At 43.2% G+C, this 20,791-nt stretch overlaps 1 pseudogene; it reads left to right on the top strand.

The window, feature by feature from the left end:
• The first annotated feature begins 1,774 nt into the window (after nucleotides 1-1,774).
• Nucleotides 1,775-14,532, top strand: LOC139447080 (thialysine N-epsilon-acetyltransferase-like; annotated as a pseudogene).
• The last annotated feature ends 6,259 nt before the right edge of the window (nucleotides 14,533-20,791 follow it).

Here is a 20,791-nt window from a genome sequence, read left to right as displayed (position 1 = left end):
GGAAATACAGCAACAACACATTTATGAACACAAAGATTCACGGGATGAAGACGGGATACGAACCTGCAACCTCTTGATGTGCAGTCCTTCACGCTCCCACCTGTGATAGGGAGATTGTTGTTGTCACAAGTGCAATTTCCTGGTCACCATTAGCTGTGTTTATTTGTACATTTTAAGGCTAACGTTGCACCAAGTTCGTTGTAAGTCCTAGCGGTGTTTAGGTGGTGTTTAGGCTGTGAGCTTATTTCATGTGTTTAGACCCTAAACGTCTTTAGATAGAACAAACCAAATGTGTATTCCGTCCAGGATTGAAACACATTCCTAAACATGTCTTGTATGTGTTTACATTCAAAACACATTTTTACATCGTACATGAGTCAAATTCACAAACCAACTCGTCAAATTGACTTGTCCTTTCCCGATTTGTCTGTGGGATCGACATCGTCATAAAGTATAACGCATCACTTCACCTTGGACAGGCTGCTGAAGTTCCATGATGGTCGCCTATTCACATCCCAGTTAGGATGACCGCTGTTGAACCAATCTAGTCAGTACTCTTTTACGTGTGTCTCTCTGTATCCTGTACCAGGTATGGGTTTTGTTCATGTATTTGTTAGAAAACATTTATCAGACAAATTACCAAATCATGTTGGTTTTTTCAATAACAGTACAGCTACTTTTCCTCGTCGGTACATTTTCAAAGTCGACCCCGTCTTTCAATTTGATTTAGTCGAAATACTTGCTGAAAGGGAGAAACCCCTGTACAGAGCAATGGGATGACGTCACAGGAGGCGTATAATTCGTGTTTCCAAGCATCACGAGCTTCCCTAGTCAATTTGCGTTACTTTGACATATACTATTTTTATTGCCCTCTGACTTGCATTTATCAAATGAAGCCGGTAAAACATTCTTTTGTGATGCTGGTGGTGGATCGACAAAAGGGGGATCATATGAACATTATGATATTTGTATGGTTTTGGTTTCATAAAATATATTTCACTGCCATGGTGCAGGGCTACCTAAAGGGTTACACAAATGAAGGCTGACTCTATACAGTTTTATCCATTTCAATGCAATGATGTAGGGTACCTCAGAGTCACAGTATTAGAAAGTCACACGCCAAATTGTGAAATATGACTCAACAAACACAAGTCATTACTAATATATTTCGCTAAAAAATAACAACCACCTAGATATGACAGGTTCAAAACCTCCTGATATGCCCTCATACAATAACAGAGTCTGGATGAGACTTCGTGATTGAGCAACAACCACGCAATCAATGAAGGCACAGAACAGACCAGCAGACCCACTTTAATCACGTTTTCAATCCGGTTGCCTGGATCTGATGTTTGTATGTATATAGATACGGCCCCTCCTCGATGACAGCGGGACATCCAATCATCTTTTATCCAGTCATCACCGCCATCACCATTCGAAGCCACAGCAGCACGAACTAAGGAAGCAATACCAAGTGTCGGATTCCAAGTACCGGTTTGAAACAAAGCATGGCAACCAGTTGTGTTAGTACCCTGTTTGGATTGGGAATCGGTTATGAGTTGAGATAGCGCAGTGCCAGTGGAACCGAGAAAGGAATATTTCGTTATATTGGCGTTTGTACAAAGAGTTTAAGATCACTCACGTTGTAATGATATACAAAGAAATTTCTGTCAACATGAAATATTATACACGAATCGGTGACTAAAGCGTCACATCGATGTTTTTGCCAGTTACGGAAAAGGACGAATGATGACGAAATGTCTCATTTTCAAGTATGGCCGAGTTTATAGTTAGGGATGCTTGCGTCGATGATTGCGATGAAATACTGCGACTTATCAAGTTGAGGGAGTTGAAGGTGATAGACGAAGACATTGTGCGACTTATTAAGGGGAAAGAGTTGAAGGTGGTATAAGACATACATATTATGGCGGGAGATCAAGTTGTAGGCGATGGACTATGACATACTGTGATTTATTAGGTAAGAGAGTTGTTGTGTGGTAGACGATTTCATAGTGCAATTGTAAGACCGTAAAGGTGGACATGGTCAGATTGGGCTGTAAAAGGTTGACATGATCAGATGGGACTGGAGAAGGTGGTCATGATCAGATAGGACTGGAGAAGGTGGACATGCTAAGATGGGATTGAAGAAGGTTGACATGATCAGATGGGACTGGAGAAGGTGGACATGATAAGATGGGACTGGCGAAGGTGGACGTGCTGAGATGGGATTGAAGAAGGCTGACATGATCAGATGGGACTGGAGAAGACGGACATTATCAGATGGGACTGGAGAAGGTGGACATGATCAGATGGGATTGAAGAAGGTAGACATGATCAGATTGGACTGGACACGTTGGACATGATCAGATGGGAGTGTAGAAGGTGGTCATGATCAGATGGGACTGGAGAAGGTTGACATGCTAAGATGGGATTGAAGAAGGTTGACATGATCAGATGGGACTGGAGAAGGTTGACGTGCTAAGAGGGGATTGAAGAAGGTTCACATGATCAGATGGGACTGGTGAAGACGGACATGATCAGATAGGACTGGAGGAGGTGGACATGATCAGATGGGATTGAAGAAGGTGGACATGATCAGATGAGACTGGAGATGTTGGACATGATCACATGGGATTGTAGAAGGTTGACATGATAAGATGGGACTGGAGAAGGTGGACATGATCAGATGGTACTGGAGGAGGTGGACATGGTCAGATGAGACATGAACAGATGGGACTGGAGAAGGTGGACATGATCAGATGGGACATGATCAGATGGGACTCGAGAAGGAGGACATGATCAGATGGGACTGTAGGAGGTGGACATGATCAGATGGGACTGGAGGAGGTGGACATGGTCAGATGAGACATGAACAGATGGGACTGGAGAAGGTGGACATGATCAGATTGGACTGGAGAAGGTGGACATGATCAGATGGGACTGAAGAAGGTGGACATGATCACATGGGAATGTGGAAGGTTGACATGATCAGATGGGACTGGAGAAGTTGAACATGACCAGGTGGGATTGTAGAAGGTGGACATGATCAGATGAGACTGAAGAAGGTGAACATGATCAGATGGGACTGGAGAAGTTGGACATGATCAGATGGGACTGAAGGAGGTGGACATGATCAGTTAGGACTGGAGAAGTTGGACATGATCAAATGGAACTGAAGAAGGTGGACATGATCAGATGGGACTGGAGAAGGTGGACATGATCAGATGGGACTGGAGAAGGTGGACATGATCAGATGGGACTGAAGAAGTTGGACATGGTCAGATGGGACTGGAGGAGGTGGAAATGATCAGATGGGATTGAAGAAAGTGGACATGATCAGATTGGACTGTAGAAGTTGGACATGATCAGATGGGACTGAAGGAGGTGGACATCATCAGATGGGACTGGAGAAGGTGGACATGATCAGATGGGACTGGAGAAGGTGGACATAATTAGATGTGACTGGAGAAGGTGGACATGATCAGATGGGACTGAAGAAGGTAGACATGATCAGATGGGACTGAAGAAGGTGGACATGATCAGATTTGACTTGAGGAGGTGGACATGATCAGATGGGACTTGAGAAGGTAAGTATAACTTAGACAAATATTGATATAGGGACACAAACTATATGGAATCGAACTTCTGTATTGCTTATCGAGGGGTGGCTGAAAGGTTCTGAGCCTAACTACGAATGACGTACTGTCTGCCATTAACAGCATGTATTAAGTACAACAGTTCCCATGCTTACAGGCTACATGTGAGAGAAATACACAACAGGCAGCACATTTCCGCAGGTATCAAGATTAGGTATCCTCTGTTGCTGAACATGGACACAATTTGCTAGCTCACAGTCATCAAGAGTCTTAAACTGAAAGGACCAACTCCAGCAACCATTCATGCGGATATGGTGTCAACTTTAAGGTATGATATTGAAGCTGAGTTCAAGAGGAGAAGATGGAGCCTCGACAATGATCAGGATAAGAAAAAATATTAATGGATGATGCTATTATATATAGACGTTTCACAACATGTCACATAGCCAATACAGTAGGCATCTCTCATGTGAGAGTTGAGAGCATGTAAGCCACATTTCCAAGACTTTCTTTCATTTTCGAAACTTAGGAGGCATTCAACATCTGCTCACCAAAGGTGCTGCACATCTCATGGCCAGATATTTGGTCCTGTCAAGGCTTGACAATTGTCTGATGGGTAACATCACAAATGAACAGGTCATGAGGCTTGAGCGCATACAAAACACAGATGTACGTATTGTTACGAGAACTTCAAAATGGACACCTATTACTCCTTCTCAGATGTTGCAGAAATGGTTGCCTCTCAAAGCGAGAATAGATTTTAAACTACTTACATAAACCTTCAAATGCTTCAAGGAATCAGCCCCATGGTATCTGATGGAACTTTTGCCGAAATACTAGCCATCCAGGTCTCTCCGTTCTGAAAGTCAACACTGGCTGCAAGTGACAGAAACCCACTTGAAGACCTTTGGTCACAGATCTTTCCAATAGTTTGATTAGAACAGTCTACCAACAGAACTAAAACTCTCACCACCATTCAAGGCTCATCTAAAGAACTACCTTGTCAACCAGTACTATTCAACCTGAAATCAACACCCCTCGCCTTGACGTTTTCCTTGCTGTAGCACAACTTGCTTCAACGTATAAGGCCATTAGCATGATTTCAGTAATGGGATCTGGTGCATTATAAATGAACTAGGCATGTCAAACATAACGAGGCTGAAATTTCAGGACTGGATCGTAGCGCCACCAGTAGCTATTACGAGTCATGTCCCTTCTATGCCCCTCCTATTGACCAAACATATTCCACCACACAAATTGTGGTGCCCACTCAAGACGATCTGATCGCTGATCAAGATCTAATTTGTAATAAAACGTGTCTTACCTTTCAAAGTGCATCAAATCAGGTCTGCAACTTCATTAATGACATTGAAAGATATGGAAAATATCTGTCGACGCCTATTTGTCGGTAAACATCTTTTGCAAATCCTTCAGTCGTCAGAAATCTGCACGTTGAAATCCATGTTGCTTACGAACCGGATGTTTGATTGGACTATGCATAGACTCCTAGTCCAGCCAAAATGTAAAACATTCCAGCCTAGTTCGGCAAGGGTGGAAGCTGGACTTTTATAGTAGGTTAACTTCCTGGCCTCGGGAAGATGCATAACTGCACGTTGGGTTCCGAGGCTTCTGATTCCCGATCAGAAACACTCCAGGTTCATCACTCTTGTGAGGTTTTACATAGTCCAAAAACACTCCCAGCCGATTTTGTAGAGGGATTTGTAACCTTAAATGGATGAGTCTTGGGTACACCACTGTCGACAAGTGACAGTCAACGCAGTTGAAACATCTTGCGCACCCTCCTCCAGGGAAAGCAAAGTCTGTACCAACAACCGGCAAGGCGATGTCTTCTGGGATTCCAAAGGAATCCAACTGGTGGAATACCTCCCAAGTGGTCAGACCATAAATGGCCAATATTATGCTCCTCTGGCTAAACGTCTGGGAAAGCTCACTAAAGATGTGGTGTTGCCCAAAAGACATGCATTGCACCTGTGCCCAAGTCTGTTGTCTCCATTCCTGCAGGGCATGATTGTGGCTTTGAACTCATTGACCATATGTGGCACCGTCAGTTTTCCACCACTTCCCACACTCGAAGAAAGAATTGCCTGCAAGTATTATGCAAATTTTATGCTGATGACGTCATATCTGTTGTGGTGTAAGTTTTACACTATCAGGAGTAATCTACAACAGTGAGAACCAGGCACTCCAGTATCGTTGGCAGAAGTGGGTGGACCTCAAGAGGGGATTATGTTGAAAAATAATCAGCAACTAAGTACATCCATTGTTCGGCCCAGAACGTTTTAGTCACCGCTCGTAGCATGGTCCTGCGTGCGACTCAAAGACATCTTAAACTGATTGGCCCTAAAGGGGTTGTATATGCCCTCTTCTTGGTTTGTGTAATTGTCCCCCAAGTGATCCATACCTACATTCAATATCAGAGTATCTGTTGTATTTTCCCCCAAAATATATGGACGTCAATATCGTGTATGAACACTACCTCACTGAAGTATTGTTGTGTTACGTTACAGGGCTTGGCGGAGTTTGAGAAGAAGCTGCACCTTTTGCGGACTGATACAGAGAGTAAGTTGACATCTGGGTTAACTGCGTCATATAAAGAAAATATTACATAAGAAACACTGAAGACAATATTATCAATAGTGGAATCCTTTATAGTCTTTACCAGTACCTGGGCTGTTGATGATCACACAAAACTAACGTCATCAAAACTGTTACCACAAGATGTAATGGTTGATAAGCAAATAAGCAATGACTTTAACGCTGAGAAATTATTGCAAGTATATATGCACAAACACTGTAACTTGGGACGTTGCAGAAGTAGGGAATATCGAAAATCATATCTGACTTTCTTCAGAAACGACATGCATATGTGGCCTATTTTGTATTGCTACTTGGTGTTAACGGAAAGCCCCCATACGCACCTTTCACTGCGGTTGCATCTTGTGACGGTCCTTTGCACGTGTAAAATATGCATTTAGGATTTTTGCTCTTGTATTGGAAGCTTAATTAAGTCAGTGTGAATCCAGCTGGCCGAAGAGGCTTGATGACAGCACGGTTACAGCACGCACCTGATCATCGTTTTGTGTCCAATGTCTAATGCTAGGCATGCTTCAGATTGTACACTTAATGTGTTCTCAGTCTGTGATTAGCAGACACATTTCTACGTTGAACCAGGACTGTAGAGCTACAGCAGCCATCCAGGGTCGTTTCATCAGGATCCGTCTCGCCAACACCATCTCATTTCATCTGGATCTGTGTTGCATCTGGATCTCGATGATCACGCGTAACCCCACTTTGACCGATCGCCTCAATGTGGCTGATGCCAGTAGGGGAATAGCGGATGGTCATGTGTCCTCTGTCGAATCCAGATTGAGTCTTGACCTCCTTGAACGGCGTACTCGTGTTTGGAAATGTGCCATAGAACGTTAGCAGACGTCAGTGTCTGTCCATCAGTATGACGTTGATGATATGGTCTTGATGACGGACAGAACGCCATTACACAGCGGCCAGGGGAGCGTCACAGGACAGTAGTACCGTGACAACACAGCTCTGCCTATCGGACTTACATCTCGTGTTGACGTGTTGTCTTCCAGAATGAGAATGGACGTGTCCATCATGGTCGGACTATCACTGCATAATCGAAACAGCAACATCACCACATTACACAAATCGCAATTTCCTCCACCGACCACGTATGGGACACCATCGGAACACCTCAACATCGCCTCCACCGTTTTCATTTTCAGAAGAGTTGGACAGGGCATCCCAAAAGACCAGAGGCCAGTTTACCAGAAGCATGCCACGTCGCTTGCAACTGCTTGTTGTATTCCTGATTGGTACTCATGTAAAATGCGTGTTTTAGAATGCATCCTTTGCATCTCGTTTGATGAACCGTTTTCCACTCAATTTCCCTCTTGAATACTTGATTCCTTGGAGAGGCATTTAGAGGTTGGATTAGTTACTTGATAACGGTGTTAGAACCTCCACCGAAACGTATGTGTTAGAGAAATGACTGCTAAGTGTAGCATAAAGTGTATAAACTACAGAGTACAGACATACGACAGCACTGTTGCATATGTACACATACTATGTTATGCGTGTACATGTTATGTGTCTAAATGCTATGTGTCTGCATGTTATGTGTCTACGTGTTATGCGTCTACATGTTATGCGTTTACATGTTATGCATGTACATGTTATGTGTCTGCATGTTATGTGTCTACATGTTATGTGTCTACATGTTATGTGTCTACATGTTATGCGTCTACATGTTATATGTCTACATGTTATGCGTCTACATGTTATGCGTCTGCATGTTATGTGTCTACATGTTATGCTTGTTCATATTATGTGTCTACATGTTTTGTGTCTACATTTTATGCGTCTACATGTTATGCGTGTACACGTTATGTGTTTAAATGTTATATGTCTAAATGTTATGTGTCTACATTTTATGTGTCTACATGTTTTGTGTCTACATGTTATATGTCTATATGTTATATGTCTGCATGTTATATGTCTGCATGTTATGTGTCTGCATGCTATGCGTGTACCTGTTATTCGTGTACATGTTATGCATGTACATGTTTTGCGTCTGCATGTTATGTGTCTCCATGTTATGTGTCTGCATGTTATGTGTCTACATGTTATGTGTCTACATTTTATGCGTCTACATATATGCGTGTACATGTTATGTGTCTACATGTAATCCGTGTACACGTTATGTGTTTACATGTTATGTGTCTCCATGTTATGTGTCTACATGTTATGTGTCTACATGTTATGTGTCTCCATGTTATGTGTCTACATGTTATGTGTCTACATGTTATGTGTCTGCATGTTATGTGTCTGCATGTTATGTGTCTACATGTTATGTGTTTACATGTTATGCATGTACATGTTATGTGTCTACATGTAATGCGTCTACATGTTATGTGTCTACATGTTATGTGTCTACATGTTATGCGTGTACATGGTATGCGTCTGCATGTTATGTGTCTACATGTTATGTATCTACATGTTATGTGTCTGCATATTATGTGTCTACATGTTATGCGTGTACATGTTATGTGTCTACATGTAATGCGTCTACATGTTATGTGTCTACATGTTATGTGTCTACATGTTATGCGTGTACATGGTATGCGTCTGCATGTTATGTGTCTACATGTTATGCTTGTTCATATTATGTGTCTACATGTTATGTGTTTACATTTTATGCTTCTAAATGTTATGTAAGTGTACATGTTATGTGTCTGCATGTTATGTGTCTACATGTTATGTGTGTACATGTTATGTGTCTACATGTTATGTGTCTACATGTTATGCGTGTACATGTTATGTGTCTACATGTTATGCGTGTACATGTTATGTGTCTACATGTAATGCGTGTACATGTTATGCGTCTACATGTTATGCGTGTACATGTTATGTGTCTACATGTTATGTGTCTACATGTTATGTGTCTACATGTTATGTGTCTACATGTTATGCGTGTACATGTTATGTGTCTACATGTAATGCGTGTACATGTTATGCGTCTACATGTTATGTGTCTACATGTTATGCGTCTACATGTTATATATCTACATGTTATGCGTCTACATGTTATGTGTCTACATGTTATGTGTCTACATGTTATGCGTGTACATGTTATGCGTCTACATGTTATGTGTCTACATGTTATGCGTCTACATGTTATGTGTCTACATGTTATGTGTCTACATGTTATGTGTCTACATGTTATGCGTCTACATGTTATGTGTCTACATGTTATGTGTCTACATGTTATGTGTCTACATGTTATGCGTGTACATGTTATGCGTCTCCATGTTATGTGTCTACATGTTATGAGTCTACATGTTATGCGTGTACATGTTATGCGTCTGCATGTTATGTGTCTACATGTTATGCATCTACATGTTATGTGTCTGCATGTTATGTATCAGCACGTTATGTGTCTACATGTTATGCGTCTACATGTTATGTGTCTGCATATTATGTGTCTACATGTTATGCGTCTACATGTTATGTGTCTACATGTAATGCTTGTACATGTTATGCGTCTACATTTTATGTGTCTACATGTTATGCGTGTGCATGTTATGCGTGTGCATATTATGTGTCTACATGTTATGCTTGTTCATATTATGTGTCTACATGTTATGTGTCTACATTTTATGCTTCTAAATGTTATGTAAGTGTACATGTTATGTGTCTGCATGTTATGTGTCTACATGTTATGTGTCTACATGTTATGTGTCTCCATGTTATGTGTCTACATGTTATGTGTCTACATGTTATGTGTCTGCATGTTATGTGTTTACATGTTATATGTCTAAATGTTATGTGTCTACATGTTATGTGTCTACATGTTGTGTGTCTGCATGTTATGCGTGTACCTGTTATGCGTGTACCTGTTATGCGTCTACATGTTTTGCGTCTGCATGTTATGTGTCTCCATGTTATGTGTCTGCAGGTTATGTGTCTGCAGGTTATGTGTCTCCATGTTATGTGTCTCCATGTTATGTGTCTACATGTTATGTGTCTGCATGTTATGTGTCTACATGTTATGTGTCTGCATGTTATTTATCTACATGTTTTGCGTCTGCATGTTATGTGTCTGCATGTTATGTGTCTGCATGTTATGCGTCTACATGTTATGTGTCTGCATGTTATGTGTCTACATGTTATGTGTCTGCATGTTATGTGTCTATATGTTATGTGTCTACATGTTATGTGTCTCCATGTTATGTGTCTCCATCTTATGTGTCTACATGTTATGTGTCTGCATGTTATGTGTTTACATGTTATATGTCTAAATGTTATGTGTCTACATGTTATGTGTCTACATGTTATGTGTCTGCATGTTATGCGTGTACCTGTTATGCGTGTACCTGTTATGCGTGTACATGTTTTGCGTCTGCATGTTATGTGTCTGCATGTTATGTGTCTGCATGTTATGTGTCTGCATGTTATGTGTCTACATGTTATGTGTCTTCATGTTATGTGTCTCCATGTTATGTGTCTACATGTTATGTGTCTGCATGTTATGAGTCTGCATGTTATATGTCTACATGTTATGTGTCTGCATGTTATGTGTCTACATGTTTTGCGTCTGTATGTTATGTGTCTGCATTTTATGTGTCTGCATGTTATGCGTCTACATGTTATGTGTCTACATGTTATGTGTCTACATGTTATGTGTCTCCATGTTATGTGTCTGCATGTTATGTGTCTCCATGTTTTGCGTCTGCATGTTATGTGTCTGAATGTTATGTGTCTGCATGTTATGCGTGTACATGTTATGTGTCTCCATTTTATGTGTGTGCATGTTATGTGTCTACATGTTATGTGTCTACATGCTATGTGTCTACATGTTATGTGTCTGCATGTTATGTGTCTACATGTTATGTGTCTGTATGTTATCTGTCTACATTTTGGACCACAGTGTTTAGTAAGACACAACTGGACCACAGTGTTTAGTAAGACTCAGCTGGACCACAGTGTTTAGTAAGACAAAGCCGGACCACAGTGTTCAGTAAGACACAACTGGACCACAGTGTTCAGTAAGACAAAGCTGGACCACAGTATTTAGTAGGACACAACTGGACCACAGTGTTCAGTAAGACTCAACTGGACCACAGTGTTTTGTAAGACACAGTTTGACCACATTGTTTTGTAAGACACAGTTTGACCACATTGTTTAGTAAGACTCAACTGGACCACAGTGTTTTGTAAGACACAGTTTGACCACATTGTTTAGTAAGACACAACTGGACCACAGTGTTTAGTAAGACACAATTGGACCACAGTGTTTTTTAAGACACAGCTGGACCAGAGTGTTTAGTAAGACACAGCTGGACCACAGTGTTTACTAAGACACAACTGGACCACAGTGTTCAGTAAGACACAGCTGGACCACAGTGTTCAGTAAGACACAACTGGACCACAGTGTTTAGTAAGACACAGCTGGACCACGGTCTTTAGTAAGAGACAACTGGACGACAGTGTTTAGTGAGAGACAGTTGGACAACAGTGTTTAGTAAGACGCAGGGAGTATATCTATACGAACAAAACAGCTCATGCAAAAGTGTATTTACATATAAGTAACTTTACATGGTGAACCAATTTGGCCATGTGAACGGCGACACTATTTACTCAGTGTGTAAAATGACGGCATCTGATCCAACTATAGCTGCGTATTGCACCATGTCTAAATGGCCCAATGATTGGGAGATGTGTCCCATCTAAAGCCCCTTCACAGTTACACCCAGGTATTTCCGATACCTTTAATCAACGCCTTTAGGTTAGCAACTTCGGGGAACTTAATGTGAGGGGAACACATTTCATCCGCAAGTGCAGTACACACATTTTATGCGTGTACATGTTATGCGTGTCTATATGTTACAAGTACACGCATAACATGTAGACGCATAACATGTAGCAGGTATATTTGGATCAAATACTGGCATTTTACACGCTGAGTAAATATAGACAGTACACATAAGTACACAAATTTCTCGTACCCATTTCCACACCGTTGACTTCCCTACTCCAAATAGGTCCCCAACAGTTGGGCACAGTTGAGCACTCAGCACACGATGCCAACCAATAGATTGCTATGGCAACCTGTTGTCCAACGCAAGTGGTTTTCTGATGACTGTTGATTATGCTGGTACAGCCGTAGTGAGTTATTGACACATGAATTAAATGTTTCCCTTGTCACTCTAATATTTACAATCCACTGACCATCGGTGAAAGTTTCTTTCACAATTTCATTCCCCCACTGTCGTGATCTAGGCCTTGTTCAAACGCTCCGTTCCTCTGTTAGTCCTGAAGTTAAACCAGCACATAGGAAATAGGAGAAACTTCTGGGCCTTGATACTGCCAGTCGTGCCATTACGACAGACCAAGAAGAAATGGTCGATTCTCTTGATTTTTAAGGGGAGCAAAACGTGGAGTTGCACACGACACTAATAAAACATGTGAACGCAAAATATCTATACTTTTACATACATAAATAGATTTACTCCACATTCAAATATTCTCCTGTGTATTTCTGTCCATGTGAACAGGGTATAAGATATGTATAAACGGGTACTAATGCATCATATCTGTACATATTCTACTTTTCATTGAGACAAAACGTTGCATCAAAATCACCTTGTTATTCAGACGAATCCTTGTCCTGTCGAACTGCATGTACTCCATCTGTATGTCCTCGATACCACAGCGTGGTGTAGCCAGCACAACAGTAACTGTTAACTACTTTGTGGCGATATCTCCATTCTCACATGTTGATGGTACGATTAATTAAATGCATACGGCTTACATATACCTATATCTGAGAATGGAGAATGGATACATATACATCTATATTGTATGAATATTTACTGTGTTTTCCAGTCTTGGTTATTTCCTACAGCTTTTATTAGACTCACTGAAACTGCATGCAAATGGACTTTGAACATCCTGTCTAGCATCCAGATAGTGTCTATCAATGATCATATGTCTGCTTTTGTGGTGATCAAGTGTGCGAAAAGATGAACCTTTCTATTACAGCTTTGAAAAGGAACGGCTTTGGTGAGGATAAAGTGTTCCACTGTTTTGTTGCTGAAGCGAGGGACCACAAAGGAACAGGTCAGTGATTACAAGACATGACCTGATGTGGTATCTCCAGTTGGTGTGGTGTGCACAATATCAGATATCAGATTGTTCAGAACGCTGTCGGAACCAAAGTATATCAACTCGGCTAATGATCTCTGTCAGAATGCATCGCACACTCCCATCAGTTTTACAATGTCCTTTATTTGCGTTTTACAATTTCACCATCTTGACTAAAATTAACTCTGCAATTTGCTCATATATAAATTATTATTTGGAATTATGTTGCATGTTCAAACATGTTTCCTCTATTTGCGTATTTTGTTATTTGACCCTTCTGTTTCAGACCGACCCCTGCTTGTAGGCTACCTGTTGTATGTGTGGTGTTTCTTCTCACTGTCTGGGCGTGTGTTGTACGTGGAGGATCTCTATGTTGATGAAGACTACAGGAGAAAGGGCGTTCGGTCAGCACTGTGGGCATGTGCAATGAAGGTGCGGACACAACCTCATTCCTCACCCGTTTGCTTTCCTTCTCCAGTAGAATACGTCCCCATCATCCAGGCTTGTCTTATGAGGTGACGAAATAGATCAGTTGGTCAGGCTCGATACCTGGTTTATTCCTTGGCATCGTATCTGACTGTGTGGGCCTTGGCTCATTATATCAATCACTGGTTAATCTGGTCCAGTCTCCGGAACATTTTCAAGCCACCACCACATTACTTAAATATTGCTGGGTGTCACTAGCGTTAAACAACAAATAGACAAAGTTACTTGCTCTCAAATAATTGTTTGTCCAAGACATTTGTAGTAATACGATTTTATAATTCCTATTGGTTGTTGTTAAAGTATTAATTTTGAAGGAACGCATAACGATCTTTCATGAGTATAATTGCAGTAGTGCACAATATAACGTCATATACAGCATGTTCAGTGAGTTAAGCGAACCTGTAGTCTATTGTCTACTGTCTACTCTACATGGACGTGTAACATTCCTGATTCTTTGTAAAAATATGTAACACTCGAACGGGTCACAAGAAACTAATACAGCGCTTGTCACGTTTCCCTATACCGTGTGCACCTTGCAGGTCGCCATGGACAAGCGCAGTGCACAGATGCAGAGGTGTGTGCCCGCTGGAATACATCCGCCATTAACTTCTACAAAACGTTAGGATCAGAGAATCTGGGGAAGAACGAAGAATATATCTCATTTATGCTGAACAAAGACTCTATGAAATCTGCATATTCCAGGATATCACGCGACTGACCTCGTCAGTGTTGGAGGTATACTTGCGAGGCCCTGTGTCCCAGGGGCCACTGGTCGTCATTTGTGTCTTGAGTATCATATTTGGTTTGTCTACACGATACCCCAGCTGGTTCCATAGATGTGATAGATGTTGGCAACATGTTACTATGCTCTCTCGTTGGGGATGTTAGCAGCGCTCTGAGTTTTACTAACAATCTGCGAACATGCAAAGCAGTGACGTCATAGGACAAGCAATCGCTCATCACACAGAAAGCCTAGGTTCGATTCCCAACATGGGTACAATGTCTGAGGCTCATTTCTCTCCCCCACATTGCTACAGCTAGACTATTACAGAATGTCGTAAACACTCCCTCACTAATTCACTTCAATGTCGATGGATATGTTTGTCTCTTTGATATCGCTTTCACACAATTGATAACAACATGGCCTGTACAAAATGTCATCCATAGTTTCCAATACTATAATTATCTCACAAGATGCAGCGTAAATGTAAAACAAAATGTTTGGATGTTTTCACAAGTTTTATTTGATCATATAATTTACAGAACATGCACGATGTGTACGATCAATCTCAAACGATTTTTGTACAAATCTAGATCTACTTTCTACTAATCTGGTTGACAATTCGTTTTATCTAGATTCACAGGATAATATACTGTTTACATTACTATTAATGTTTGTTGAACCAGAGTCACAGTACACAAACATAACCAGGCGACTCAGGGCCACAGTACACTGACACAGTCAGGTGACACAGGGCCACAGTACACTGACACAATCAGGCGACTCGGGGCCACAGTACACTGACACAATTGGGTGATGGAGAGCCACAGTACACTGTAACAATCAGGTGACTCAGTGTCACAGAATACTGACACAATCATGTGACCCAGGGCCACAGTACACTGACACAATCAGGTGACGCAGGGCCACAGTACACTGACACAATCAGTTGACCCAGGGCCACAGTACACTGTAACAATCAGGTGACCCAGGGTCACAGTACACTGACACAATCAGGTGACTCAGTGTCACAGAATACTGACAAAATCAAGTGACCCAGGGCCACAGTACACTGACACTATAAGGGGAATCAGGGGACACAGTACACTGACACAATCAAGTGACCCAGGGCCACAGTACACTGACACAATCAGGTGACCCAGGGCCACAGTACACTGACACAATCAGGTGAATCAGGGACACAATACACTGACACTATAAGGGGAATCAGGGCCACAGTACACTGACACCATCAGGTGGATCAGGGGACACAGTACACTGACACAATCAGGTGAATCAGGGGACACAATACACTGACACAATCGGGTGACTCAGGGCCATCGTACGATGACACAATCAGGTGAATCAGGGCCAGACTACACTGACACAATCAGATGAATCAGAGCCACAATACACTGACACAATCAGGTGCATCAGGGGACACAGTACACTGACACAATCCGGGGAATCAGGGCCACGGTGCACTGACACAGTCAGGTGAATCAAAGCCACAGTACACTGACACAATCGGGTGAACCAGGGCCACAGTACACTGACACAATCAGGTGACCCAGGGCCACAGTACACTGACACAATCAGGTGAATCAGGGACACAATACACTGACACTATAAGGGGAATCAGGGCCACAGTACACTGACACCATCAGGTGGATCAGGGGACACAGTACACTGACACAATCAGGTGAATCAGGGGACACAGTACACTGACACAATCGGGTGACTCAGGGCCATCGTACACTGACACAATCAGGTGAATCAGGGCCAGACTACACTGACACAATCAGATGAATCAGAGCCACAGTACACTGACACAATCAGGTGAATCAGAGCCACAATACACTGACACAATCAGGTGCATCAGGGGACACAGTACACTGACACAATCCGGGGAATCAGGGCCACGGTGCACTGACACAGTCAGGTGAATCAAAGCCACAGTACACTGACACAATCGGGTGAACCAGGGCCACAGTACACTGACACAATCAGGTGAATCAGGGGACACTGTACACTGACACAATCAGGTGAATAAGGGTCACAGTACACTGACACAATCGGGTGACTCGTGGCCACAGTACACTGACACAATCGGGTAACTAGTGGCCACAGTACACTGACACAATCAGATGAATCAGGGCCACAGTACACTGACACAATCGGGTAAAATCAGGGCAATGTTACCCATGCACGGTCGGGTGCATCAGGGGACATAGTACACTGGCACGGTCAGGCGACTCAGGGCCACGTTACCAAGGAACGATCGGGTGCATCAGGGGACACAGTACACAGACACAATCAGCCACAGTACACTGACACAATCGCGTTAATCAGGGCGACGTTATACTGTAACAATGAGGTGGTTCAGGGGACAAAGTACACTGACACAATCGGGTGAATCAGGGACACAGTACACTGACACAATCAGGGGAATCAGGGACACAGTACACTGACACAATCGGGTGAATCAGGGACACAGTACACTGACACAATCGGGTGAATCAGGGCTACAGTACACTGACACAATCAGGGGAATCAGGGCCACAGTACACTGACACAATCGGGTGAATCAGGGACACAGTACACTGACACAATCAGGTGACGCAGGGCCACAGTACACTGACACAATGAGGTGGTTCAGGGGACAAAGTACACTGACACAATCGGGTGAATCAGGGACACAGTACACTGACACAATCAGGGGAATCAGGGACACAGTACACTGACACAATCGGGTGAATCAGGGACACAGTACACTGACACAATCAGGTGAATCAGGACCACAGTACACTGACACAATCAGCCACAGTACACAGACACAATCAAGTTAATCAGGGCCACAGTACACTGTCACAATCAGGTGAATCAGGGGACACAGTACACTGACACAATCAGGTGAATCAGGGGACACAGTACACTGACACAATCAGGGGAATCAGGGGACACAGTACACTGACACAATCAGGGGAATCAGGGGACACAGTACACTGACACAGTCAGGTGAATCAAAGCCACAGTACACTGACACAATCAGTGGAATCAGGGCCACACTACACTGACACAATCAGGGGAATCAGGGCCACAGTACACAGACGCAATCAGGGGCATCAGGTCCACAGTACACTGACACAATCAGGGCCACAGTACACTGACACAATCGGGTGAATCAGGGCCACAGTACACTGACACAATCAGGGCCACAGTACACTGACACAATCAGGACCACAGTACACTGACACAATCAGGTGAATCAGAGCCACAGTACACTGACATAATCAGGGTCACAGTACACTGACACAATCGGGTGAATCAGGGCCACAGTACACTGACACAATCAGGGCCACAGTACACTGACACAATCAGGACCACAGTACGCTGACACAATCAGGTGAATCAGAGCCACAGTACACTGACACAATCAGGTGAATCAGGGGACACAGTACACTGACAAAATCAGGTGAATCAGAGCCACAGTACACTGACACAATCGGGTGAATCAGGGCCACAGTACACTGACACAATCAGGTGAATCAGGGGACACAGTATACTGACACAATCAGGACCACAGTACACTGACACAATCAGGTGAATCAGAGCCACAGTACACTGACACAATCAGGTGACGCAGGGCCACAGTACACTGACACAATGAGGTGGTTCAGGGGACAAAGTACACTGACACAATCGGGTGAATCAGGGACACAGTACACTGACACAATCAGGGGAATCAGGGACACAGTACACTGACACAATCGGGTGAATCAGGGACACAGTACACTGACACAATCAGGTGAATCAGGACCACAGTACACTGACACAATCAGCCACAGTACACAGACACAATCAAGTTAATCAGGGCCACAGTACACTGTCACAATCAGGTGAATCAGGGGACACAGTACACTGACACAATCAGGTGAATCAGGGGACACAGTACACTGACACAATCAGGGGAATCAGGGGACACAGTACACTGACACAATCAGGGGAATCAGGGGACACAGTACACTGACACAGTCAGGTGAATCAAAGCCACAGTACACTGACACAATCAGTGGAATCAGGGCCACACTACACTGACACAATCAGGGGAATCAGGGCCACAGTACACAGACGCAATCAGGGGCATCAGGTCCACAGTACACTGACACAATCAGGGCCACAGTACACTGACACAATCGGGTGAATCAGGGCCACAGTACACTGACACAATCAGGGCCACAGTACACTGACACAATCAGGACCACAGTACACTGACACAATCAGGTGAATCAGAGCCACAGTACACTGACATAATCAGGGTCACAGTACACTGACACAATCGGGTGAATCAGGGCCACAGTACACTGACACAATCAGGGCCACAGTACACTGACACAATCAGGACCACAGTACGCTGACACAATCAGGTGAATCAGAGCCACAGTACACTGACACAATCAGGTGAATCAGGGGACACAGTACACTGACAAAATCAGGTGAATCAGAGCCACAGTACACTGACACAATCGGGTGAATCAGGGCCACAGTACACTGACACAATCAGGTGAATCAGGGGACACAGTATACTGACACAATCAGGACCACAGTACACTGACACAATCAGGTGAATCAGAGCCACAGTACACTGACACAATCAGGTGAATCAGGGGACACAGTACACTGACAAAATCAGGTGAATCAGGATCACAGTACACTGACACAATCAGGGCCACAGTACACTGACACAATCAAGTTAATCAGGGCCACAGTTCACTGATACAATCAGGTGAATCAGGGGACACAGTACACTGACACAATCAGGTCAATCAGGACCTCAGTACACTGACCCAATCAGGGGAATCAGGGCCACAGTACACTGATACAATTAGGTGAATCAGGGGCCACAGTACACTGACACAATCAGATGAATTAGGGCCACAGTACACTGACACAATCAGGGCCACAGTACACTGACACAATCAGGTGAATCAGGGCCACAGTACACTGACACAATCAGATGAATTAGGGCCACAGTACACTGACACAATCAGGGCCACAGTACACAGACACAATCAGGTGAATCAGGGGACACAGAACACTGACACAATCAGATGAATTAGGGCCACAGTACACTGACACAATCAGGGCCAAAGTACACTGACACAATCAGGTGAATCAGAGCCACAGTACACTGACACAATCAGATGAATTAGGGCCACAGTACACTGACACAATCAGGTGAATCAGGGCCACAGTACACTGATACAATCAGGTGAATCAGGGGACACAGTACACTGATACAATCAGGTGAATCAGGGGACACCGTACACTGACACAATCAGGTCAATCAGGACCACAGTACACTGACACAATCAGGGGCATCAGGACCACAGTACACAGACACAATCAGGGGAATAAGGGCCACAGTACACTGACACAATCAGCCACAGTGCACTGACACAATCAGGTGAGTCAGGGGACACAGTACACAGACACAATCAGGTGAATCAGGACCACAGTACACTGACACAATCAGGTGAATCAGGGCCAAAGTACACTGACACAATCAGGGGCATCAGGACCAAAGTTCATTGACACAATCAGGTGAATCAGGGGACACAGTACACTGACACAATCAGGTGAATCAGGGCCAAAGTATACTGAGACAATCGGGTGCATCAGGGCCACAGTACACTGACACAATCGGGTGAATCAGGGCCACAGTACACAGACACAATCGGGTGAATCAGGGCCACGTTACACAGACACAATCGGATGAATTAGGGGACACAGTGCACGGACACAGTCTGGTGAATCATCGCTATTTGTCATGTCACTTTTTGTATTACAATTTCATCGAAACTGATGTCAACTAACACACCTTAAGAATATACTATTTCAATATTTATAAATGTTGCAGAAAAGTCTGGGTACTCGCGAACAAAGCATTGAGAACATATAGCACCGTGATGATCTATATAAAAGCTTCACAAGAACCACATGGAAACAATAGACAGTTAAGTTAAGCATAGCGGAGTTGTGCCCCCTTTCTGTTCCCTAAATGGTTCAAATGATTTGACAGCAAGTCACGTTTAGGAAAAAATAGTAAGTTATTCTTTGCTTTGTATGTGTACCTTTATACATAACCATACAAATGTATTGCATTAGTATGTCGTTCATATATAGAACTCTATTTCCTCCGCTCACGGTGTCAGTGAAGATGTCACGTTATAAGTACCTTTATAGGTGAACTATTGAAAGTTTCAAACTTTGTTGTGTTATTTTACGCAGAACGAAATATTGG

Source organism: Haliotis cracherodii, unplaced genomic scaffold (assembly GCF_022045235.1).
Source record: "Haliotis cracherodii isolate W230 unplaced genomic scaffold, xgHalCrac1.p SCAF_7, whole genome shotgun sequence".
Lineage (NCBI taxonomy): Eukaryota > Metazoa > Mollusca > Gastropoda > Lepetellida > Haliotidae > Haliotis > Haliotis cracherodii.
Note: the sequence above shows the minus strand (reverse complement) of the source record. Positions and strands in the feature narration are given on the sequence as shown.